Source organism: Lissotriton vulgaris, chromosome 1_1 (assembly GCF_964263255.1).
Source record: "Lissotriton vulgaris chromosome 1_1, aLisVul1.2, whole genome shotgun sequence".
NCBI classification, from domain to species: domain Eukaryota; kingdom Metazoa; phylum Chordata; class Amphibia; order Caudata; family Salamandridae; genus Lissotriton; species Lissotriton vulgaris.
The window spans coordinates 112,160,232-112,187,272 of NC_141685.1; the positions used below are offsets into that span (position 1 = coordinate 112,160,232).

At 50.5% G+C, this 27,041-nt stretch overlaps 1 long non-coding RNA gene across 1 annotated transcript; it reads left to right on the forward strand.

Moving 5' to 3' along the window:
- Positions 1 to 5,796: 5,796 nt before the first annotated feature.
- On the forward strand, positions 5,797 to 27,041 carry LOC147737654 (uncharacterized). The gene is made up of 3 exons (XR_015300364.1): positions 5,797 to 5,936; positions 26,082 to 26,153; positions 26,814 to 27,041. It is a non-coding gene; the product is annotated as an uncharacterized LOC147737654 (long non-coding RNA).

Below are 27,041 nucleotides of genomic sequence, written 5' to 3' on the forward strand. Positions count from 1 at the left end.
CTCTGCTCCTTTCTTTATGACCTGTTTATGGTGAGGAGGTGCCCGATTTTATTAGGGGTCCGTCCGTTTATCTGACGAAGAGTGTTGGGTCTTGCCGATTAATTGATGGTGGGCTGGACAATGAAATGGGGGTTTGCCATGCAATGCTTTTGTCGTGTACACATGGGATTGGTTTACTGTAAATAAGGAATGTTTGCCTGAAGCACAATATTTGGTATAAAAGGGATGACGCGCTTTGTAAATTTGAGCAGTCTCCTACGAATATACAGTTACTGTACTTCGTGGACCTCTGTTACTGGTTGCAGCCAATACATTTGATCTTTGACGTCACCAAGAAGTTGCCGCGTTTCTGTAACTCTGAGACAGGTGAATCCGGAGATTTCGGGTGTGTCCCCTGGCACCGCTGGGTTCTAGAATAACCCGGTTCTCCAGCAAGTAAGTCTATGCCTAGAGTCCAACGAAATTCTGGATCAATCACAATCCGGGTTTCAAACGGGCTTCAGTACCGAGACTGCCATGCTCGCTGTAACTTCCTCGCTCAGACAGAAAATAGACATTGGAGGATACTGATCCTTCTATATCTCTCTGCGGCTTTTGATACCATCTCACATTTAGTGCTCGCGGAGAGACTAGCTTCCTGTGGCATTCAAGGGACAGCCTTGAAGTGGTTGCAGAACTTTGTCAGACAGAACGCAAACTATCATGCTAGGGCCATATCTGTTAGAAAAATTTGTAGAACAGCTAGCTTTTGAGATAATTTTATATGCTGATGATACTCAGCTTATATTTACTATTGGCCCAAAGATAGAAGCAGATAAATTGCGGTTCTCCAGCAAAATGCTTTTTATCTCTAGCTGGATGACACAGAACTGCCTCCAGTTGAATCCTGGAAAAACCAAGGTCATGCTAACGGGGAAAGCCTTGGCTAGCTGGTCTGATGAATGGTGGCCCTCACAATTGGGACTAGCTCCTGTTCCTAAAAAATGTGTTAAAAATCTACGCCTAAAATTAGATCAGCCACTAACCATGAAAGACCACATTGTTGCCACTACTAGCTCTTGCTACTATAGAATGCGTTTACTCCGCAAAATTCTTCCCTACTTGCCCACTAATCACAGCAGAACCTTAGTTCAAGCCATGGTCATCAGCCAATTAGACTATGGTAATGCTCTGTTGGCGGAAGTGGGAGAGACCCTGCTTACTAAATTACCAGTGATTCAGAAGACGGCGGCCAGAATGTTACTGAACCGCCCTGCTGGCTCCCCTTCTGCTCCCTTGCTGAGAGAGCTGCATTGGTTACCTGTAAGGAAGAGATCCTTTTTCAAAATCTGTTGTCTCACTTACAATGCGCTGAATGGCAGAGGCCCTTCCTATCTACAAAAGAAACTCACCGTTCATACACCGAACAGAAATCTCAGATCCAGTACTCTAGGCCTTCTACAAGTTCCTCGTATACGTTTGAGTCAGACTGCTGGAAAAGCTTTTTTGTATCTGGCCCCAAGATACTGGAATAAACTACTGCTGTCCCTAAACTAAATTTCCATATACAGCACCTTTAGGAAACAACTAAAAGCATTCCTGTTCTAACTCTGTTCTGACTTTCAGTCCTCGGGCCAAATTTCTAGGCGAGCGCTGAGATGCCCCCGGGTGAGTAATGCGCTATAGAAATTCACTTAACATAACAACATACATAACATGCCTGAATGTAGCTAAACCAGAACCCCTAAATGTGCGCTGCCAGCTTTGCTCAGTTTGACTTCTAATTATTATAGCAGCGCTCCAGCACATGACAGCTCAGGAAGCCATAAAAATGTGTGTCTTTGCATTTCAGTACGGTGATGCGGACCACCACATTGAAATGTGTTACTCTAACCCCTGATGCGTGGTACTAGGCAGGCCTGCTCCCCTCAACGCAGGCACCCTTGCAGTATGGTGCAAGGCTGCCTGCATTGGCGCTAGGCAGCTAACTTCAGCACCAGCACAGGGAGAAATGCAGGGCTGCACCGTATTCTTGTAAATACGGTGTAGTCCCTCATTTCAGAAGTGGAGAGCGTGGCGTTAAGCCAAGGAGGCCAACGCCGTGCTCCACCACTTCCTTGTAAATATGCCCTTAATGACAACAGCCTGACCCATTTTATCAAGAGACAGAAAATCCTCTCATTTCAGAAGATGCACCGCCTTGATGTAGCATTGCTCCAGGACACACACCTGTCACCTAGTGAACATGATACATTCAGAAGGGATTGGATGAGTACGGTACTACATGCCAGCAGGATCCTGACTACCCTTACACACCCATCTACTCCTTTGGAACAGAGGGAGAGTGGGTTGGACATCTGTGTTCACAAATCCCTGGGGGTTTGCACACTGCAGACATGGTGGGACCACCCTGGGCAGATATATTTTTGCCAAGGTTCAGATTCTCAATGAGTCTTTGTGTGTGGGCTCTATCTATGCCCCGGCGGCTGACCAAACTCCTGCTCTCCTTTGGACAGCCAGGGTATTCATGAGGGGGGTGCTGGAATATGGCACCTTGACAAGTCCAGAAACCAAACGACCAGGCAGCCCGAGACCGGTTCATCCTCTCTGACATTATTGATGATCATGCCTTGATGGCTCCATGGTGGTAGATGCACCTGAGGGACGCGGACTTTACTTTCACCTCCTGCTTCCATTGTAAACGTTTACGCCTTGATCCTCCCAAACAGTACCTCTGATCCTGATCTTCTGCTACTCGACCATAAACTTTGATTGTTGAAAACCCCTCAGGCCTGTTGGCGTATGTATACAGCATGGTATAAAGCCCCTGAAGACAAGCACAGGCGGTGCCAATATCTGAGCCAGTACTTGGAGGAGAACGCTGGGTCCATCTCCTCTGCACAGGTGCTGTGAGAGGGTAGGAAGGCCGAAGAACGATTTGGCTGCCTATAAGTACCACTGTGAGGCACAACAGCGTTGGTTGACTGACCTCAGGCTTCTCCTGGCTCAGACGTATAACGCATTGCTGACACCTGCTCTTCTCAAGGAGCTGCTTGGGGCCAAGTATGATCTGAACTCCCATTACACAGTGGAGGGCCAGATGGATATGCTCTGTGGACGATATAGTAGGGGACGTTGAGTTGGCCCCCTTTGCTACTCTAATGCGTGATTATGGGCTGCCACAGTCGCATCACTAACGGTACAGACAGCTCATGCAGAGCCTGCCACACATGCTGGGTGCTCCCTCTTACGATCTAGAGACTGTCCCAATGTTGCATTATATCCTGATGTGGAAAGGATTCAAGGACACTATGGTGGGATTGTATGTTACCACTATGGACAGCCTTTTTTCGAGCACCACTGCCCACACTTTATGCTGTTTGTGGGAGCAGAGGCTGTGCCTCTCACTGTTTGAGCAGGACGGACACGACCTTTGGAAAGACCATGGCAGTTTCCTCCAGGAGGTCAGGTTGAAATTCAGTTATTTCAAGTCCCTACACCACTGGCGCTGGACGTTGGAGTGAGTCTATAAAGCACATACAGCAGACGATTCCACTTGCTGGAGGTGCAGACGGTGTGGCGCAGTTGCCTGTGACATTTTGCATTTCCTGCGGACTGTATAGCACTTTGTGCTGCTACGGCTCCATTTGGGATACATTGATGACCGACCTAGGGCTGCCACCGCAATTAATGGCCCGTCTGACCTTGCTTCACAAAATGTCAATATTCCAGGATTTAACACACCATGGTAAGAGTTTTCTGGCTACGGCCTTCGTCGTGGGAGTTGGCTTTTAGGGGGGTGACCATGGTGCCTGGCACCCTGACTTTTCTCTCCTGTTCCCACGTCCCTTCCTCTCGTGTTCCCCTTTGTCCTCCTTGCCTGATAATCTGCAGGATCTTCTGGGCTACATCACCTCTATCTGGACGGGTTATGTTATTTATTGTTTTTCTGGTTATCAATGTCTTCTCACAAGTTCTAGTTTACACAGTATCTTGGACTCTGCTGAATCGATAAACTTCCATCCCTGTAATATGCTCATTGTATATGAAAAATCAATAGAGAATTGAGGTATTAAACAAAGACACAGGGAGTGTTGTCACTTAGCATTTGACTTTGACAATACCAAAGGAAGAGACATTACTGAATTTATAGACATGATGAGAACACATGTAAAGTGATAATATTGACAACCAAGTCTCACTAAAATAGACATTCAATTTAATTTTCTACTGAACTGTGTGCAGTACTCATGGTGAAATATGAGGAAGGTTTTTCAAACAAAATGTGGGACAGAGGGTCTTGTCTGTGATGAATAGTCATGTGTGAAGTTCTAGTTACTCCCCATAGTTTGAAAGAATGGGCCAGGTTTGAGTGAGACCTCACCACAACCTACAAATGTGTGAGTGTCACTCGTGATGAGTGAGGCTTGAGGGCTCGGATGTATGCATGTCTTTACTAATGTCATTGTTGTGTCACCCAAGGCATCTTGCATGACAATGCTGCAAAGAGTTGATGCACTCACTAATCAACGGTGTACTGATGACGAGTGTACTATGATATAGGGGCCTATGTGAAGGAGTAGAATATTTTCGAGTAATTAAATGCCCCTCCCCTGTTCTTCAGACCAGTAACACCCACTCATTTTTATGATACACTGCAAACTGTGTGAGAAATTTCTGGTTCATACTTGGTTGCCCTATCTTAGGAATTAATTGTTTCAAAGATATATTGCTTTATTTTTTGTCAGTGAATCCTTGTTGAGAGAGGATGGTGGTTACTGTAAACAAAACACCAAAGCCTGGAAGAGGCCGCTATCTTAATATTTTAGGAGACAGTTGTGCTCTTAAACCAGAAACTCAAAACCTAATTAGGGCCTATATTTCAGTCTTGTTCGAGGATATAAAACCATATTAAATATAAGGAATAAGCCACATACATAGGAAAGTTAGAAATAAGCTGTTCCTTCAATTGTCGCTTTGGCACATGACCTATGCCTCATTGTCACTGATCTGGTGTCTTAAACTCCATGGTATTTACCTCTATTTACTTTGCTATCTAGGACGTTGTGGATTTGAAAAACTGCAAATAAATTATTTAAAAGAATAAATAAGCTGCCCAGTTAAATTGCAAAACTGACCGCATTACTCATATATTCATTAAAATACCGATCTATTCATTGAAATGCAGATATATTCTTTGAAATACAGATATATTCTTTGAAATACAGATATATTCATTGAAATGCAGATATATTCATTGAAATACAGACTGCCACTTCCAGTTGTCACCTTTCTGTAAATACACTTTAGTCCTCTACATCAGTGTTTGGAAGATGCTCATCTGAAGTGAAGCTATAAATACTTTTCCACAGCAGTAGCCAAGTGTGAGGCCCTGTACTTTAACTGTCTGACCCTTAAAAACATTCCCGTCTGTGACATCTGAAATCCCAGGTCTTTACAGGTATAAATGCTTGTTTGCGTGAAATGTATTCACTCCTGGAGCCTGGAGGTGGCGGTTCCGTCCGCGGCCACTAGAGGGCGCTCCTCCCCTACAGATGAAACTATGGAGCTGCACATGGGATGAAAGGAGAAGGGTTTCCTCTTCCGGGTCAGTGGCGGCAGAGACAGCAACAGCAGCGGATGCTGACATCACTTCCGGCCTCTACTCGTGAGTGCAGCCTGCAGCAGAGGAGGAAGGAGCCCTGTCTGGTGGGCAGATACCACCATCTACAGACCTCCCGCAGACCCCAGATCTGCACCTGCCCCTCCCTCTCCCCCCCCCCCACACCCGCCCCCAGCTCCAGGAGGAGGAGTGAGCCTGGACAGGTTTCTGCTCAGGCAGGAGAGCTGCCAACTCACTTGGCTGCAATTTTTAATCCATGGATCAGATGCCCCCCTCCCCTGGCATTCATGGTGACGTCAGGAGAGCTGCTGAGGCTGAGTGGGGAGCGGAAGAGGTGAGGCCTGTTCAGGGGTGCAGAGGAGGAGAGTCCTGTCCGGGGTGCAGTGGAGGTGAGGCCTGTCCAGTGGTGCAGAGGAGGTGAGGCCTGTCCAGGGTAGCAGTGTCTCTCTTCGGGGCCTGTGCAACCTGGTGTGGTTCTCCTTTTATTTGGTCATTCATGAGATTATAGACTGGTAAAAAAAAGCTGCTTTACATTCCTTCAAGATTTAGCCTGAAGGCTGCTCTCCATAGCTATCATCAATAAGGGTTGTTTGGACTGGTACAAGGTGCCCATTATAACTAGTGGACAGCATATACCAGGACAACTTCTCACATTGCCTATGTGGGGGCAGAGGAGATGAGGCATGTCCTGCAAGGGTTGGGGGTGCAGAGGAGATGAGGTCTGTCCTGAGAGGGTGCAGAGGAGGTGAGGCCTGTCCAGGGGGCAGAGGAGGTGATGCTTTTCTGGTGGGGGGTTGCAGAAGAGGCCTGTTCTGTGGTGTGGTGCCGTGCAGAGGAGGTGAGGCCTGTCAGGGAAGGGGGTTGCTGCAGGCAAGGCCTGTCCAAGGTAGTGCAGAGGAGGTGAGGCCTGTCCAGAGCTGGGGGGTGCAGAGGAAGTGAGGCCTGTCTAGTGGGGTGCAGAGGAGGTTAGGAATGTCCAAGGGATGCAAAGGAGGTGAGGTCTGTCCAGTGGTGCAGAGGAGGTGAGGCCTGTCCAGGGGGGTGCAGTGTGGGGGAGGCCTGTCCAGGGGGGTGCAGTGGAGTGGAGGCCTGTCCAGGGGTGCAGAGGAGGCGAGGCCTATCCAGGGGTGCAGAGGAGGTGAGGGCTGTCAAGGGGTGCAGAGGAGGTGAGGCCTGTCCAGGGGTGCAGAGGAGGTAAGCCCTGTTCTGTCCAGGGTGGTGCAGCCGAGGTGAGACCTGTCCGGGTGGTACAGAGAAGGTGAGACCTGTGGAGAGGAGGTGAGGGGCAAAGGAGGTGAGACTTCTGGAGAGGGGGGAGGGGCAGAGGAGGTGAGACCTGTCCTGTCGGAGGGAGGTTAGAAGAGTTTTAGCCTGTCCAGGGGGAGGCACAAAGAAGGTGAGGCCTGTCCAGCTGGTGCAGAGGAGGGGGGGACTGTCCATGGGATGTAGAGGGGGTAAGGCCTGTTTGGAGGTAGGTGCAGAGGAGGCGAGACCTGTCGGGGGTATGCAGAGGAAGCAAGGCCTGTCCAGGAGGCTCAGAGGAGGTGAGTGAGTGAGGCCAGTCCAGGGGGGTGTAGAGGAGGTGAGGCCTGTCCAGGGATGCAGAGGGGGAGAGGCCTGTCGAGGAAGGTGTAGAGGAGGTGAGGCCTGTCCTGTGTTTGGGTGGTTCAAAGGAGGTGGGGCCTCTCCAGAAGGGATGCAGTGGAGATGAGGCCTGTTCGTCCAGGCGGGGTGGTCGAGAGCTGAGTTTAAGTTTGTTAATTGTTGTCCCAAGAGATTTGTGGAATGAGTGTAAGTTGCTTGTAAACTGGCCAATTGAAGAACCACAGAGTGAAGTGCCTCAAAATATTGCATTATATTACAAGAGATTAGTGCAGAGTTACAGACAATATTGCAAAGGCAAAGACCGGATAAAAGAGGGCGCTTCTTTTAGCGTTGCATCCAGAGGTTAGTGCACATATCCAGAAAAATGTGAGGGGCTGCAGACTAACATTCCGGATGAGATTTTGTTTTACGCAAAGTTCTGTAGTGAGAATTTTGTTACTAAGCAGAAAAATATGAAAGAAAAAATAATGATGGCTCAGACAAAAAAGTTCCAAACGGGTGACGAAAGTGATTCTCACGGATTGTATTCTCGTTTTGATTCTGGGTTTGTTGCAGGTGTGAATTTGGGTATGCACGGCATTGGTGTGAGTAATGAGGTTCAGTATGTTCAAGGAGGAAATGTTGTTCCTCTGGGTCAGGGTAGGACTGGGAACCCAAACCAGGCCTGACAATTTTGACAGACCAGCACCCTGCCTCTTTTGTTGCTGGGGGGCGATATAGCAGCACCACAGCAAAACCAGCCCCCAGTAACAAATACGTTTCCCAGCACTGAAGAATCGGCCCCCACTCTTCCAGCCTCCCGGGGAAACACCCGAAGCTCGTTCCGGCCAGTCCGGCCCTGCTCAGGGTGTTGGTTTTACTGACAGTGGCAATTTAAATACCTCAAACACTAGAAAGGTACGTGGTTTATGACCATGTAACAGCTCAAAGGGAGAGTACCCTGTACTTTTTTGTTCTTTGCACCTAATGGCAAATAATGACAGGGGCAACATGTCCTCGCATTTCCTGGACTCCAAAGCTAGGAGTTTCTTGAGGGTGGTTTTAATAGTGGCATTGTATCTTTCAACTAACACATCTGTCTGGGGATGATAGGCAGCTGTCCTGATTTGTTTGACCCCTAACTGCACACAGACTTGCTTCATCAATCAGGACACAAAGGGAGTCCATTGATCGGTCAAGATCTCTTTTGTGAATCCCACCCTTGAAAGAAACGTTATCATGGTTTTGGCTATGTTAGAGGCATCCGGCCTGCGTAAGGGTATGGCTTCTGGAAAACAGGTGGTGTAGTCTACCATAACAAGAACATAACAACATCCACTGCGGGAAGGTAACAAAGGCCCTATTATGTCCATACCTATTCGACTGAAGGGTTATATTTATTTATTTAATTTGTTCAAGCAATTTGTAGAGCGTGCAAATACCCGTGGGTGTCTCGGCGCTATGGACGGAAGAAGCAGTAGTCAAATGGTGTGCTGCTCATTGGTTGAAAAGCCATGTTTTTATAAGCTTCCTGAAGGCCGGTTGAGTTGGGCAAGATTTAATTTGCTGAGGTAGGGTGTTCCACAGTCTGGCCGTAGCAACAGTGAATCTTTTGTCGCCCCAGGAGACCTTATTTGTGCGGGAAATCATGAGGAGGTTGGCAGTTGAGGATCGTAAGGTTTCTTGTGGGTGGTTTTATTATGGGAAGTAGTTGAAGGGGTGCTGTGGGAGGATGGTATCTGTTATTTTTTTGGCATACCGGGCATTCTCTGCAGTATATTTTTACATGTTGGTATATGCCGGGCCAATAAAACCGTTCCATGATCTGTTTTTCAGTTTTGTCTGCCCCAAAATGTCCCCCAATAAGTGGCTGTGGGCTAGATACATCATTTTGTCCCTGAATGGACCAGGGATCAATAGCTGGGGGTTCTGAGTGGGGCTCCCTTTTCTATACAACAACCGCTTTTTCTTAAAGAAATATGGACCTACGTGGTGTGGGTCTTTGTCCTATAGGGCCTTGTTTCAACACCGGATCTTCCCTTTGTGCCGCAAGGAAAGTTCTATCGGTTTCCCAGGGGTTCTCATCAAGCATGGGCGGATTTTGCGGATCCACGATCCGCGGATTTTGCGGATTTGCAGATCGTGGATCCGCAAAATCCGCGGATTTTGCGGATTTGCGGATCCGCGGATTTGGGGCGGGGCTTCCATGCGAGTGCACATGCCTCTTGTGTGTTTAAAAGGTCTGAGAAAGATCAGTTCAGCAGATGAAGAGAAAGAAGCCCCTGGTCACAAGAACAGCATGGGTATTGTGCTCGTGAAAGTCAAGGATGCAAAGGCCTCTATCCATCATCACAGCTGATGTTCCACGGTAGATTTGGGATGAAGGCACACCTGCCCAGCCTCGACGACGCTCACGATTGTTTTTGGGCTAATGAATGAGTCACTGAATTTGAGCTTCAACTAGTTCGAGCGACCATGTGTGTGTTACTATGCAATCGCCCGAAGGGCGCAGGGGTCCCTGAGTGAGCTGTCCATCATAGTGGGTAAATGGCGGGAAGACGGTGCACACCGCGAGTGTGTGAGCGGGACCAAACGTGCGGGGCTTCAATGCGAGTTCACATGCCTCTTGTGTGTATAAAAGGTCAGAGAAAGATCAGTTCAGCAGATGAAGAGAAAGAAGCCCCTGGTCACAAGAACAGCACAGGTATTGCGCTAGTGAAAGTGAAGGATGCAAAGGCCTCTATCAAGCATCACAGCTGATGTTCCACGGTAGATTTGGGAAAGGAAATTACACCAGCCTCGCCTGTTGTAACTATTTTACGATGGCGCCGGCAAGCTGCCAGCGCCATCCTAAAATAGTTACTAAATTAGCTTCAACAGGAAGCTCTAATAGATAAAATCGAGCACCTGCTTTATTTTATCTATTAGACCTTCCTGTTGAAGCTAACTTAGTAACTATTTTAGGATGGCGCTGGCAGCTTGCCGGCGCCATCGTAAAATAGTTACAACAGGCCAGGCTTCAACTTTTGCCCCCGGATCCGCCGCTCGCGGATTTGCGAATTCTCGGTAAATTCGCGGGAGTTCGCGGATCGCGAATTTATCGAAAATTCGCAAAATCCGCGAGCGGAACGGATTTTGAGCTCACTTGTGGAACGGGCAAAACCAATGGATTCCTGCCTTTTTCTGACCTCCTTTGTTTTCTACTCTTCCTAGTTTTTGATGGTGGTCACTCCTTGTCTGTATTCCTGTGAAAAAGGTGCTGTGGCCCACCATTCTTCATCTTCGAGTTTAGTGCTGTGCAACAACTGAGATAACTGTGGGTAATCGTTTCCGAGTAAAGCTTGTTCTGGTAACCGGGGTATAAGTCCAACAGTTAAAGTGGTTCCTGGGTCATGGGGGTGTTGTATTTGTACTTGTGCGGTGGGGTACGGTTTGGTGTCACCATGAACACAACGTATAGCTACAGTTCCATCAATCAGGCCAAGGCGGGATCCCAGGTCTTGAGGTTGGACTATGCTGTGTAGGCATCCCATTTCAGCCAGAGCTGTCACGGGGTGTCCATTCACTGATACTGTACAGCGATAGGGAGGGGATTTTTTTCTGAAGGGGAGCAATAGTAGTCGCGAGCCATACCTATTTCCATGGGGTCTTCCTGTTGGGGACAAAACCGGGCAATACGTCCCATCTCTCCACACTGGAAACATTGAGGACCCATAGTAGGAGGTCTGATAATAGGGGTTCCAGGAATTATTGTTACGGGTTCGGGCTTCTTTGCTAGGGTAGGACGGGGCTGACGATGTACTCCTGGGCCTCCTGTTTTCCCTGTTGACTCCCCTCGCCCTTTTTTTGAATCTCTTGGGCTCTGTTGTAGCCACTAGCAATCTCTACGGCAGTTTCTAGGGTCAAATTAGCCTGTTGACGCGCCCACCTCTGAATGGGCGGATGAAGTGAGGACAAATATTGCTCCAAATATATTTTGGCCATGATGCCATCTTTATCTGTAGTGACTGGCGTAGCTTCACGTAGTATACTTAAAACTTTGCGTAGTCTGCGCTACGCGCGTAGCTGAAGACACTGTGTACTTGTCTGTACTGTGCTAAAATTGCAAAATAATTGCAAAAAGCTTCCTGTACATGACCAGATATGAGAAAATAAGCTTTTCTATCTTTATATGCTAAAATGCATATAGTACTTTCACAATGGTGAAACTGAAAAATTGGCAAGCAGTGGGAGATGTGACCCACCTGTGGGACACCCCCGCGCCGCACGGCCACCAGCTGCTGCGTGTGCCCCTTGCCTGCCCTCTGCCTCGCTGCCTGCCTCGTTTGCCGGTTGCCGGCTGCCTCCGCTGCTGTTGTTTTTGCCTTGTTTTTTCAGTAATTTGTGCCTGTTTTTTATTTTATTTCATTGTGCCTGTGTTTTGGTTTTCCTTCCTTGTTGTCCGCCTACCTCGCCGCCCTCCGCTCTCCCTTCCCGCCACCGCCGCTTTTCCCCGCCCCTTTTTCTATTCTGTACCCTCCCCGCTCCCGCCTCCCAGCTGCTCCTCCCACCCGCGCACTTGGCCTTAAATGGCGACCGTGCGACGCAGGTGAGTGTGACCCACCTGTGGGACACCCCCGCGCCGCACGGCCACCAGCTGCTGCGTGTGCCCCTTGCCTGCCCTCTGCCTCGCTGCCTGCCTCGTTTGCCGGTTGCCGGCTGCCTCCGCTGCTGTTGTTTTTGCCTTGTTTTTTCTGTAATTTGTGCCTGTTTTTTATTTTATTTCATTGTGCCTGTGTTTTGGTTTTCCTTCCTTGTTGTCCGCCTACCTCGCCGCCCTCCGCTCTCCCTTCCCGCCACCGCCGCTTTTCCCCGCCCCTTTTTCTATTCTGTACCCTCCCCGCTCCTGCCTCCCAGCTGCTCCGCCCACCCGCGCACTTGGCCTTAAATGGCGACCGTGCGACGCAGGTGAGTGTGACCCACCTGTGGGACACCCCCGCGCCGCACGGCCACCAGCTGCTGCGTGTGCCCCTTGCCTGCCCTCTGCCTCGCTGCCTGCCTCGTTTGCTGGTTGCCGGCTGCCTCCGCTGCTGTTGTTTTTGCCTTGTTTTTTCTGTAATTTGTGCCTGTTTTTTATTTTATTTCATTGTGCCTGTGTTTTGGTTTTCCTTCCTTGTTGTCCGCCTACCTCGCCGCCCTCCGCTCTCCCTTCCCGCCACCGCCGCTTTTCCCCGCCCCTTTTTCTATTCTGTACCCTCCCCGCTCCCGCCTCCCAGCTGCTCCGCCCACCCGCGCACTTGGCCTTAAATGGCGACCGTGCGACGCAGGTGAGTGTGACCCACCTGTGGGACACCCCCGCGCCGCACGGCCACCAGCTGCTGCGTGTGCCCCTTGCCTGCCCTCTGCCTCGCTGCCTGCCTCGTTTGCCGGTTGCCGGCTGCCTCCGCTGCTGTTGTTTTTGCCTTGTTTTTTCTGTAATTTGTGCCTGTTTTTTATTTTATTTCATTGTGCCTGTGTTTTGGTTTTCCTTCCTTGTTGTCCGCCTACCTCGCCGCCCTCCGCTCTCCCTTCCCGCCACCGCCGCTTTTCCCCGCCCCTTTTTCTATTCTGTACCCTCCCCGCTCCCGCCTCCCAGCTGCTCCGCCCACCCGCGCACTTGGCCTTAAATGGCGACCGTGCGACGCAGGTGAGTGTGACCCACCTGTGGGACACCCCCGCGCCGCACGGCCACCAGCTGCTGCGTGTGCCCCTTGCCTGCCCTCTGCCTCGCTGCCTGCCTCGTTTGCCGGTTGCCGGCTGCCTCCGCTGCTGTTGTTTTTGCCTTGTTTTTTCTGTAATTTGTGCCTGTTTTTTATTTTATTTCATTGTGCCTGTGTTTTGGTTTTCCTTCCTTGTTGTCCGCCTACCTCGCCGCCCTCCGCTCTCCCTTCCCGCCACCGCCGCTTTTCCCCGCCCCTTTTTCTATTCTGTACCCTCCCCGCTCCCGCCTCCCAGCTGCTCCGCCCACCCGCGCACTTGGCCTTAAATGGCGACCGTGCGACGCAGGTGAGTGTGACCCACCTGTGGGACACCCCCGCGCCGCACGGCCACCAGCTGCTGCGTGTGCCCCTTGCCTGCCCTCTGCCTCGCTGCCTGCCTCGTTTGCCGGTTGCCGGCTGCCTCCGCTGCTGTTGTTTTTGCCTTGTTTTTTCTGTAATTTGTGCCTGTTTTTAATTTTATTTCATTGTGCCTGTGTTTTGGTTTTCCTTCCTTGTTGTCCGCCTACCTCGCCGCCCTCCGCTCTCCCTTCCCGCCACCGCCGCTTTTCCCCGCCCCTTTTTCTATTCTGTACCCTCCCCGCTCCCGCCTCCCAGCTGCTCCGCCCACCCGCGCACTTGGCCTTAAATGGCGACCGTGCGACGCAGGTGAGTGTGACCCACCTGTGGGACACCCCCGCGCCGCACGGCCACCAGCTGCTGCGTGTGCCCCTTGCCTGCCCTCTGCCTCGCTGCCTGCCTCGTTTGCCGGTTGCCGGCTGCCTCCGCTGCTGTTGTTTTTGCCTTGTTTTTTCTGTAATTTGTGCCTGTTTTTTATTTTATTTCATTGTGCCTGTGTTTTGGTTTTCCTTCCTTGTTGTCGCCTACCTCGCCGCCCTCCGCTCTCCCTTCCCGCCACCGCCGCTTTTCCCCGCCCCTTTTTCTATTCTGTACCCTCCCCGCTCCCGCCTCCCAGCTGCTCCGCCCACCCGCGCACTTCGCCTTAAATGGCGACCGTGCGAACGCGCAGCGGTCACGCGCAGCGGGTGCGCCGTTTGTGCGCCGAAGGCGCGCCAAAGGTAAGCCCGTCTACGCCCGTCCGCGCCTGGACCGCGCCCAGTGCCAGGACCCCTGGCCCACGAGGACCCCGACCGACCCACCTGACGTACTCCGCCGCCACCCTCATCGCACTCAACACCGGCCGACTCCCAGAATGCCATCAAGCCACTCCACGACGTACCCACGGACCTTTCAGCTGCCACGCCTGCAAGTTCACCTGCATCCGGACCAGCCTCGCACCAGCACCCGCCAAGTCGAACACCAGCAGCACCCACCTCAAGTGCATCCTGCTCAACACCCGCTTCGTCCACAGACACGCCATCGAACTCTGGAACCTTCTAGACGCCACAGCCCCTGACGTTGCCTTCCTCACGGAGACCTGGATGAACGCCTCTTCAGCTCCCGACATCGCCATCGCTATCCCAGAGGGCTACAAGATCGTCCGGAGGGACCGAAACGCCAACCAGATGGGAGGAGGCATCGCCATCATCCACAGGAACACCATCCGTCTCATGACCAGCACCGACAACACCCTGACCAGCGCCGAACACCTGCATTTCCAGATCCACACCAACCCGAACACCACCCTCAGAGGCACCCTGATCTACCGACCCCCTGGACCACGCACACAATTCAGCGAGGACATCGCCGACTTCGTCAGCCCGCATGCCCTCCCCTCCGCTGACTACATCCTCCTGGGAGACCTCAACTTCCATCTGGAGAACAACAACAACCGCAACACCAGCACCCTGCTCGACAACCTCGCCAACCTGGGACTCAAGCAACTGGTGTCCACCCCCACCCACCTCGCCGGACACACACTCGACGCAGTCTTCTCTTCCAGCACAGACATCGACTTCAGCCACGCCACAGAGCTTCAATGGACGGACCACAGCTGCGTCCACTTCACCTTCAAGAGAACGACGACCCACCAACACCAGCAACAGGCCGCCCGCAGAAGCTGGAACAAGATCACAGCAGACCAGCTCGCCACCTCCCTGAGCCAGCACCCTCCTGCCAGCTCAGCGAACCCCAGCCAGGCCGCCGACAACCTCACGAAGTGGATCAGCAACTGCGCGGACGAACTCGCCCCACTGAGGACCCCGCCTAGCAGACCCGGCAGCAAGAAGGCCCCATGGTTCACCGACGAACTCAAGAGCTCCAAGAAGAACTGCCGAGCCCTCAAGAAAGTCTGGAGAAGGGAACCGACACCGGACAACAGGACCTTCTTCAAACTTGCCACCCGGAAACACCACCAGCTGATCCGCGCCGCCAAGAAAACAGCATTCAAGGACCGGTTGGACAACAACGCACACAACTGCAAGGAACTCTTCAACATCGTGAAAGAGCTTTCCAACCCCAGCACAGGAAACAACGACATCACCCCATCGCAAGACCTCTGCAACTCCCTCGCTTCATACTGCCACAACAAGATCGCGGACATACACAACAGCTTCAACAACCAACCAACGCACACCATGACCGAACAACCACCCCCCACCACCACCCTCCACTCCTGGACCCCGATCAGCACCGAAGACACCATCCGCACGATGAACTCCATCCACTCCGGATCACCGACCGACCCCTGCCCTCACCACGTCTTCAACAAGGCTGACGCTGTCATCGCACCCCACCTGCGAGACATCATCAACACATCCTTCGACACCACCATCTTCCCTGAGAGCTGGAAACACGCCGAACTCAGCGCTCTACTCAAGAAACCAACAGCGGACCCCACCGACCTCAAGAATTACCGCCCCATCTCGCTCCTCCCGTTTCCAGCCAAAGTCATCGAGAAGACCGTCAACAAGCAGATGGCCGCCTTCCTCGAGACGAACGGATCCCTCGACCCCTCACAGTCCGGCTTCCGAGCCAATCACAGCACCGAGACCGCCCTCATCGCCGCCACCGATGACATCCGAGCCCTGATGGACAATGGAGAAACAGCGGCCCTCATCCTCCTAGACCTCTCCGCGGCATTCGACACGGTCTGCCACCGCACCCTAGTACGGCGCCTCAGCAACATCGGAATCCAGGACAAGGCGCTGGAATGGATCATCTCCTTCCTCGACGGAAGAACACAGAGAGTCCGCCTACCACCGTACAAGTCAGAGGCCTCCGAAGTCATCTGCGGCGTCCCCCAAGGATCATCTCTGAGCCCCACCCTCTTCAACGTCTACATGAGCCCCCTCGCGGCCATCGTACGCAAACACAACCTCAGCATAATCTCCTACGCCGACGACACCCAGCTGATCCTCTCCCTCACCAACGACCCCGCCGCCGCCAGAGCCAACCTGCACGAAGGGATGAAAGAGGTAGCCGAGTGGATGACGACCAGCCGCCTGAAACTGAACTCGGACAAGACGGAGGTCCTCATCCTGGGCTCCTCACCCTCCGCCGGGGACGACTCCTGGTGGCCTCCCGCCCTGGGCACCGCACCCAAACCGACAGACCATGCACGCAACCTGGGCTTCATCCTGGACTCCTCCCTCTCCATGACCAGGCAAGTCAACAACGTCTCCTCGGCGTGCTTCAACATCCTACGCATGCTACGGAAGATCTTCTGGTGGATCCCCACCGAGACCAGGAAGACCGTCACCCAGGCCCTCGTCACCAGCCGACTGGACCGTAGGGCTTTGTGTGCGTGGGTGAGGAGCTGGAAGGTGATTCTCTTGTTGACCGGGAGCCAGTGCAACGCCCTCTACGCCGGTACCACCGCCAAGCTCCAGAAGAGACTCCAGCGGACCCAGAACGCCTCAGCCAGACTCATCCTCGACATCCCACGAACCAGCCACATCTCCGGACATCTGAGAGACCTTCACTGGCTCCCCGTCAACAAAAGAATCACCTTCCGCCTCCTCACCCACGCACACAAAGCCCTACACGACCAAGGCCCGAGCTACCTCAACAGCCGAGTCAACTTCTACGCTCCCAAACGCCACCTCCGATCAGCCAACCACGCCCTCGCCGCCGTCCCCCGCATCCGAAGAGCGACTACAGGAGGAAGGTCCTTCTCCTACCTGGCCGCCAAGACCTGGAACTCCCTCCCGACCGACCTGCGCCTGACCCAAGACCACCTCTCCTTCAGGAAGAAGATGAAGACCTGGCTGTTCGAGCAGTAGCGGCACCCCCCCCCCCCCACCCCAGCGCCTTGAGACCCTACGGGTATGTAGCGCGCTTTATAAGTGTCACTGATTGATTGATTGATTGATGATTTTGAGATCCTCCCTAACCTAGGGGGAGTACCAAACAGATGCCTTGAATAAGCACATCTTATTGAACGATTTAGTTGTGGACCCAATCTCTTAGGACACACCCAAGCACAGTTATTGGCAAAAAAACATTCCCAACCAAAGGCCCTGCAAAGCATTATGGGATGAAATTAGCAGTGGACAGTGAATATTATATAGTATACAATATCAAAAGAATTCTACAAAGAGCTGCAGTTCCACTGGTCGTCCCTAGATGTCCCTCACGAGTCAAATGCAAATACTTGATAAAAGGGTTTCAATGGTTTTGCATTTCACTCGTGAGGGACATCTAGGGACGACCAGTGGAACTGCAGCTTGAGTAAGAATAATTTCAATGCTTTGCATTTGACTTGTGAGGGACATCTAGGGACGACCAGTGGAACTGCAGCTCTTTGTAGAATTATTTTGATATTGGATACTATAATATTCACTGCCACGGCTAATCTTGTCCCATAATGCTTTGCAGGGCCATTGGTTGGGATTGTTTTTTGCCAATAACTGAGCTTGGGGTGGTCCTAAAATAACGGGATCACCACTGAAGTTCAACAAAATGTGCTTTTTGTTTATGCTCTTTGTGTTCAAGGCATCTGCTTGGTGCTCCCCCTAGGTTAGGGGGGGGGCAAAATCATCAGCTCTCTCATTACCTAATGTTTTCATTGTAAAAGTTCATTTTTGTGAATTGATTATATGCTGTTAAGCATGTAAAATTGCTTTTTCAAAGCATCTGAGAATATTGTTCATTCAGATGCTATATGCTATGTGCGTATTAGCACAAACTTTGCATGCTCCGTCAGCGTAGTGAAGTATTAAGCCCAGGGTTACTCTTTATATCAGCATAAGGAGCTATCCCTTGAACTGTAGCGGCCTGGTAGGCTGCTTGTAAGTCACCAGACAGGAGAGGTCCCAAGTACTGGACCCATTTATCAAATGGCCAAGATGCTGCCGTGGCCATCCTTTTGAAATTATTGAAAAAATAGTCAGGGTCTTCCCCACTCATGTACCGTTGTACTCTCTGAGTAGGACAGGCACGACCTTTGGAAAGACCATGGCAGTTTCCTCCGGGCGGTCAGGTTGAAATTCAGTTATTTCAAGTCCCTACACCACTGGCACTGGACGTTGGAGTGCGTCTATAAAGCACATACGGCAGACTATTCCACATGCTGGAGGTGCAGAAGGTTTGGCGCAGTTGCCTGTGACATTTTGCATTTCCTGCAGACTGTACAGCACTTTGTGCTGCTACGGCTCCATTTGGGATACCTTGATGACCAACCTAGGGCTGGCACCACAATTAATGGCCCGTCTGACCTTGCTTCACAAAATGTCAATATTCCAGGATTTAACACACCATGGTAAGAGTTTTCTGGCTATGGCCTTCGTATTGGGAGTTGGCTTTTTGGGGGGTGACCATGGTGCCTGGCACCCTGACTTTTCTCTCCTGTTCCCACGTCCCTTCCATGATAATCTGCAGGATCTTCTGGGCTGCATCACCTCTATCTGGACGGGTTATGTTTTTTATTGTTTTTCCGGTTATCAATGTCTTCTCACAAGTTCTAGTTTACTCAGTATCTTGGACTCTGCTGAATCGATAAACTTTCATACCTGTTATATGCTCATTGTATATGAAAAATCAATAGAGAAATGAGGTATTAAACAAAGACACAGGGAGTGGTGTCACTTAACATTTGACTTTGACAGTACCAAAGGAAGAAACATTACTGAATTTATAGACATGATGAGAACACATGTAAAGTGATATGATTGACAACCAAGTCTCACTAAAACAGACATTCAATTTAACATTCTACTGAACTGTGTGCAGTACTCATGGTGAAATATGAGAAAGGTTTTGCCAACAAAATGTGGGACAGAGGGTCTGCTCTGTGCCGAATAGTCACGTGTGAAGTTCTAGTTAATCCCCATATTTTGGAAGAAAGGGCCAGGTTTGAGTGATACTTCAGCACGACCTCCAAATGTGTTAGTGTCACTCGGGATGAGTGAGGTTTGAGGGCTCTGATGTATGCATGTCTGAATTAATGTTGCTGTCGAGGCATTCAAGGCTGCTTGCATGACAATGCCACAAAGAGTTGACTCACTCACTAATCAGCGGTGTATTGATGACGAGTGTACTGTGATATAAGAGCCTATGTGAAGGAGTAGAATATTTTAGAGTAGTGAAATGCCCCTCCCCTGTTCTTCAGACCAGTAACACCCACTCATTTCAATGCAAACTGTGTGAAAAATTTCTGGTTCATACTTGGTTGCCCTATCTTAGGAATTAATTGTTTCAAAGATATATTGCTTTATTTTTTGTCAGTGAATCTTTGTTGAGAGAGGATGCTGGTTACTAGATACAAAACACCAAAGCCTGGAAGAGACCGCTAGCTTAATAATTTACGAGACAGTTGTGCTCTTAAACCAGAAACTCAAAACCTAATTAGGGCCTACATTTCAGTCTTGTTTGAGGATATAAAACCGTATTAAATATAAGGAATAAGCCACAGACATAGGAAAATTAGAAATAAGCTTTTCCTTCAATTGTCGCTTTGACACATGACCTATGCCTCATTGTCACTGATCTGGTGTATGAAACTCCATGGTATTTACCTCTATTTACTTTGCTATCTAGCACGTTGTGGATTTGAAAAACTGCAAATAAATTATTTAAAAGAATAAATAAGCTGCCCAGTTTAATTGCAAAACTGACCGAAATACTCATATATTCATTAAAATACCAATATATTCATTGAAATGCAGATATATTCTTTGAAATACAGATATATTCATTGAAATACAGATATGTTTTTTGAAATAGAGATATATTCTTTGAAATACAGATATATTCATTGAAATACAGATATGTTCATTGAAATACAGACTGCCACTTCCAGTTGTCACCTTTCTGTAAATACTCTTTAGACCTCTACATCAGTGTTTGGAAGATGCTCATCTGAAGTGCAGCTATAAATACTTTTTTACAGCAGCAGCAAAGTGTGAGGCCCTGTACTTGAACTGTCTGCCCCTTAAAAACATTCCCGTCTGTGACATCTGAAATCCCAGGTCTTTACAGGTATAAATGCTTGTTTGCGTGAAATGCATTCAATCCTGGAGCCTGGAAGTGGCGGTTCAGTCAGCGGCCACCAGAGGGCACTCCTCACCTGCTGATGAAACCACTGAGCTGCACATTAGGTGGAAGGGAGAAGGATTTCCTCTTCCGGGTCAGCGGCGGCAGAGACAGCACCAGCAGCAGTCTGACATTACTTCCGGCCTCTCCTGGTGTGTCCAGCCTGCTGCAGAGGAGGAAGGACTCCAGCCCTGTATGGTGGGCAGTTACCACCATCTACAGACCCCCCTCAGACCTCAAATCTGCACCTGCCCCTCCCCCCCAGCTCCAGAAGGAGGAGAGAGCCTGGACAGGTTTCTGCTCAGGTAGGAGAGCTGCTACTGTCCAGAGGAGGTGAGGCCTGTCCAGAGGAGGTGAGGCCTGTCCAGGAGTGCAGAGGAGGTGAAGCCTGTCCAGGGATGCAAAGGAGGAGAGGCCTGTCCAGGGGTGCAGAGGAGGAGAGGCCTGTCCAGGAGTGCAGAGGAGGTGAAGCCTGTCCAGGGATGCAAAGGAGGAGAGGCCTGTCCAGGGGTGCAGAGGAGGAGAGGCCTGTCCAGGGGTCGGGAGGAGATGAGGCCTGTCCAGGGGTGCAGAGGAGGTGAGGCCTGTCCAGAGGAGGTGAGGCCTGTCCAGGAGTGCAGAGGAGCAGTGGCCTGTCCAGGGGAGCAGTGTCTTTCTTCGGGGCCTGTGCATATCGCCCCGAGGCTCAGGGCGGAGTCAGAGCTGTATGGGGTGCAATGAACTCTGGGCTCCTCTGTCCTTGATGAGGATCCTTCACAAAAAGCTCCTGTGAAAAGCACCGAGAGGCCTGTCCAGGGGTGCAGAGGAGGTGAGGCCTGTCCAAGGGTGCAGAGGAGGTGAGGCCTGTCCAATGGTGCAGAGGAGGAGAGGCCTGTCCAAGGGTGCAGAGGAGGAGAGGCCTGTCCAAGGGTGCAGAGGAGGAGAGGCCTGTCCAGGGGTGCAGAGGAGGAGAGGCCTGTCCAGAGGAGCAGAGGAGGAGAGGCTTGTCCAGGGGTGCAGAGGAGGTGAGGCCTGTACAGAGGTGCAGAGGAGGTGAGCCCTGCCCAGGGGTGCAGAGGAGGAGATGCCTGTCCAAGGGTGCAGAGGAGGTGAGGCCTGTCCGAGCGTGCAGAGGAGGAGAGGCCTGTCCAGGGGGTGCAGGGGAGGAGAGGCCTGTCCAAGGGTGCAGAGAAGGAGAGGTGTGTCCAGGGGTGCAGAGGAGGTGAGGCCTGTCCAAGGGTGCAGAGGAGGTGAGGCCTGTCCAAGGGTGCAGAGGAGGAGAGGCCTGTCCAGGGGGTGCAGAGGAGAAGAGGCCTGTCCAGGGGCACAGAGGAGGAGAATTCTGTCCAGGGGTGAAGAGGAGGAGAGGCCTGTCCAGGGGCACAGAGGAGGTGAGGCCTGTCCAGGGGTGCAGAGGAGGCAAGGCCTGTCCAGGGGTTGCAGAGGAGGGGAGGCCTGTCCAGGGAAGCAGAGGAGGTGAGGCCTGTCCAGGGGGTGCAGAGGAGGAGAGGCCTGTCCAAGGGTGCAGAGGAGGTGAGGTCTGTCCAGTGGTGCAGAGGAGGAGAGGCCTGTCCAGAGGAGCAGAGGAGGTGAGCCCTGCCCAGGGGTGCAGAGGAGGAGAGGCGTGTCCAGGGGTGCAGAGGAGGTGAGGCCTGTCCAAGGGTGCAGAGGAGGTGAGGCCTGTCCAAGGGTGCAGAGGAGGAGAGGTCTGTCCAGGGGGTGCAGAGGAGGAGAGGCCTGTCCAGGGACGCAGAGGAGGAGAGTTCTGTCCAGGGGGTGAAGAGGAGGAGAGGCCTGTCCAGGGGCACAGAGGAGGTGAGGCCTGTCCAGGGGTGCAGAGGAGGCAAGGCCTGTCCAGGGGCTGCAGAGGAGGAGAGGCCTCTCCAGGGAAGCAGAGGAGGTGAGGCCTGTCCAGGGGTGCAGAGGTGGAGAGGCCTGTCCAGGGGTGCTGAGGAGGAGAGGCCTGTCCAGGGGAACAGAGGAGGTGAGGCCTGTCCAGGGGTGCAGAGTAGGTGAGGCCTGTCCAGGGGAACAGAGGAGGTGAGGCCTGTCCAGGGGTGCAGTGGAGGTGAGGCCTGTCCAGGGCTGCAGAGGAGGTGAGGCCTGTCCAGGAGTGCAGAGTAGGAGAGGCCTGTTCAGGGGGGTGGCGGAGGCGAGGACTGTCCAGGGGGTGCAGAGGATGTGAGGCCTGTCCAGGGGTGCAGAGGAGATGAGGCCTGTCCAGGGGTGCAGAGGAGGTGAGACCTGTCCTGTCGGAGGGAGGTTAGAAGAGGTGAAGCCTGTCCAGGGGGAGGCACAAAGAAGGTGAGCCCTGTCCAGCAGGTGCAGAGGAGGGGAGGACTGTCCATGGGATGTAGAGGGGGTAAGGCCTGTTTGGAGGTAGGTGCAGAGGAGGGGAGACCTGTTGGGGGGATGCAGAGGAAGCAAGGTCTGTCCAGGGGGTGCAGAGGAGGTGAGTGAGGCCTGTCCAGGTCGTTGTAGAGGAGGTGAGGCCTGTCCAGGGATGCAGAGGAGGAGAGGCCTGTCCAGGGTGGTGTAGAGGAGGTGAGGCCTGTCCAGGGATGCAGAGGGGGAGAGGCCTGTCCAGGAAGGTGTGGAGGAGGTGAGGCCTGTCCTGTGTTTGGGTGGTTCAAAGGAGGTGGGGCCTCTCCAGGAGGGATGCAGTGGAGATGAGGCCTGTTCGTCCAGGCGGGGTGGTCGAGAGCTGAGTTTAAGTTTGTTAATATTTGTCCCAAGAGATTTGTGGAATGAGTGCAAGTTGCTTGTAAACTGGCCAATTGAAGAACCACAGAGTGAAGTGCCTCAAAATATTTTATTATATTACAAGAGATTAATGCAGAGTTACAGACAATATTGAAAAGGCAAAGACCGGGTAAAAGAGGGCGCATCTTTTAGCGTTGCATCTAGAGGTAGTGCACATATCCAGAAAAATGTGAGAGACTGCAGACTAACATTCCGGATGAGATTTTGTTTTACGCAAAGTTCTGTAGTGAGAATTTTGTTACTAAGCAGAAAAAAATCAAAGAAAAAATAATGACGGCTCAGACAAAAATGTTCCAAAAGGGTGACGAAAGTGGTTCTCGCGGATGCTATTCTCGCTTTGATTTTGGGTTTGTTGCTAGTGTGAATTTGGATATGCACGGCATGGAGGAAAAGTTGTTCCTCTGGGTCATGGCCGGACTGGGAACCCCAACCAGGCCTGACAATTTTGACGGCCCAGCTCCCTGCCTCTTTTGTTGCCGGGGGCGATATAGCAGCACCACAGCAAAACCAGCCCCCAGTAAGAAATACGTTTCCCAGCCCTGAAGAATCGGCCCCCACTCTTCCAGCCCCCCGGAGAAACACCGGAAGCCGGTTCCGGCCGGTCTGGCCCTGCTTAGGGTATAGGTTTTACTGACAGAGGCAATTTAAATACCTCAAACACTAATAATGTGCAGAACAAGACATGATCCTTGTGAGGTTTGCAGGAACCTGGGAAACTGGAACATGAATCAGATGGCACAGAATGGGATGTCACAGCCAATGGTCCCAGCCCAACTGGCCTCTGTGCCGAGCATGCAGAGTCAAAGACAGATATATTAGAACATGCTTTCAGTCCCGATAGTCCCAAAGCCCAGTGTAGAATAGAACGCCAAAATTCTTAACAAATTTAAGATTTCAACAAAATTCTTTTTTAATTAATAAGGATTTTCCACAACTTGCATCAACACTAGGAGTTTCTACTGGACTGAATCAGACACAATGACTGTGCCTGAGACGGGAGAAGGATTGCATGCTTGGTGCAGTCCTAGAGGTCACCCAGAGTGGCTCTTTTGTAGAAGAAGTAAATGGAAATCCGGCATCACTTTAATCAATAAATGTGCCTCCCGTTCCACAGTCAGACTGACGAGAGCGCCCAACCCACCCCTCTTGGGAAAGGAGTCCAAGTTGTAGGCATTTCTAATAAACAACCAATGAGCTGTCAGCAAATGTTCCCATGCAAATTAAGTCAATGATGAACGGCTAAAAACTTAAACTGTGATTAAGATCCAGTTATTATGTTAGGAAATAACCATGTAAAATGACTTGTGGCTTTTAGTTGAAGAGTCACAATTAATTATTCATTTTGTAGGTGTGGTTTATTAAATTTCATTTTGTTGTGCCATGTTTTCATGAACATTCATTGATTGCTGTCATTTTTACCTCATCATGAACCATGTCAATAATGTGTTCTCTCTGTCTAAAAACGTATAAAATGACTGTTTTGGGATATTTGCTGGAATTGTTTTATTTTATCCTTTTCCTAAAGGCAGACTACATGTCAGTCCTCTTACTGATATTGGACTTAAGAACTTTTTCTTGATTTTTAAAAAGCAGATTCTATGTCAGTTTGCTATTTGATATTATAGAAAAACTTTTTCTTATTTCTTAGCACACATTTGTTGTGGTGGTCTGTCTGTTGACTTTACATCGAGAGTTATTTCTGATTCTGGCTTTTGATATACTTTAGATGTTACTTTTATGTGATCCGCCTGCAAATATTATGATAATTATTTCTCTGACTGAGTACCCATGTTTATGCCTTCAGTAATTATTTGAAACCTTTAATATAGCTTTGAAGCTTGTTGCAGCTCCAAAGGCAAGGGCCTTTACCAAGGGAGCGGTCCTTTAATGGGCAGTATTGCCTGCTATGGCTGACTATAAGGTCATTGAACTGTTTGCCCTATGAGGGCAGAATGTGTTAATTAATAAAAACAACGGTGTCCCATAGACCGAGAGGGGTTGAAACTCCTCCGGTACTCCGAACTGCTGTAAGTGGTAATGTTGAACAGTTAACAGCCGCATGCAGGACCACGGCGGTTAATAGTTGAACATTCACAGCAATAGCTGTGAAAGGAGGCTGAAGTCTGCCCCCGGTTCTCTCTGGGCTCGGCTAAACTGCTTTTCATCATTCAGGTGAGCCGGGAGATGTAGGAGATGAGCAGAACACCCCCACCTTCCGAGACACCAGTGACACTGCGAGATACGGGGGAAGGAAGGGAGGGCTCCTGTGTGCCCTGCTGCAGGCTGTATCTTCTGCCTTCTCCTGTCCAATCCCTATATTTCAGAGAGGCAGAGGCTGTGTATTAGGACATTGTAATGTTGAGAGCAGTGGGCCTATATCAGGTTGTATAGGCTGCTGCTGCTCCATTGTCTCCAATGGAGATCTAAACATTTCAATGTTCCCAGCTTTGTCTCGTGAAGGATTTATTTATACTGACCCTCCGCATCATCCCTTCAGATAAGTTATAGATAAATAGCACCAACACATTGATGCTTTGTTGCTTCCATTGCTCAGCATTCAAACTCTGCATCAGCTTGAACGTGAATTGCTGTTGCTCTGAGAGCATGGTTTGTATGAATCTAAGAGTCTGGTTGACTGATTTATGAAGTGTGGGCAGAATTATGTACAAGGACATTAACATACCTTTGCAAACCAGATTCTTTTAATTTGCAAGTTTCATGGTCTGCAAATGGAAAGATGGGGGTTATGAAAACATGGACTGGGTTGTTAGGGTTTGTTCTCTGAGACTGTGTGTGCACTCTATATTCACAGAGACCTTTTCCAGCATGGGATCATGGTTCTTGGTGAACCAAAAAAGTATTTATTCATACCCATATTTGCATCACAATGGCCTCCAGAGAACAAGAGATTCTTTTGTTTTGCAAGTACAGGACGTTTTTTTTGTAAAATGGGATGAAGTGTGATAGTCGTCTGACGCAAAACTATTTCTTTACTTCCTCTCAAGGTATTCTGGGATGACCAGGCAGTGCAGTGTGGCTGCCACCCTTGGAGGAACAAAATATAACATAACTGTCAGGTAAGGATTTCTATAACTCTTAAGTTTCCTTTTCCCTTGTTTCTTCTTTCTCTATTCCCTTTCTTGATCTCTGTTTTGTTTTTGTCTCTTCAGCTTCAACATTTGACTCCCTCTGTGCACTATTCTTGTTGTTATCAAACTTCTGATAATAATATGATGGAGCCACATTCCTCCTGGAAATGTTGGGGGTGTAGTGCAGGTCCAGTTCCTTCTTAGGTCAGTTTTGCCCAGCAGTTCCTTAACTATTGGCACATTTGGCTTCTCCTCTACACCAGGTGATACTCTCCCCCCTCTGACTGTTCTTTCGGCGTCTTTTCTCTCTTGATCTGACTTCCATCTCTTTACTTCCTCCTAAACTATCCTTTTCTGTCTTATCTACTACAACCAAAAGACAGAGTATATGTGTGTGGACACACATGCACACAAGGCTTGCTTTAGGGTGGTGCAACCGGTGGAGCCGTACCTGGTGCTGACCTTGGAGGCACTGTGTTTATATGTAACTTATGGGTTCACAAGCATCTGCTGCACAGTTTCCTGTGCTGGACCCCTGAGGTCAAAGTGGAAGATAGCTTTTTTTCCCCTTTGCTCTATTTTGTGTTTTTCTTTTCCTGACCCTTTTTGGTTTCCTTTACTGTTGTGCTGTTTTTTTCACTTTTTCAGGTGTTGCAGTGCCTGGGTCCTGTTGGAGGAGCATGATGAGTTCTGAGCCACCAAGTAAGTCCTTATCATCCGCACAATTTGAAATAGTGAATTCCACTGAGCTAACTGGACACAGCGTCAGTCTACAGTGGCATTTAAAGCATTGATTACAACTAGGCGAATTCCTTTTTTCAATAAAATGTCCCTTCCTAGATCCCTTGAAAAAGGAATAGATGAATAGTTTAAGTG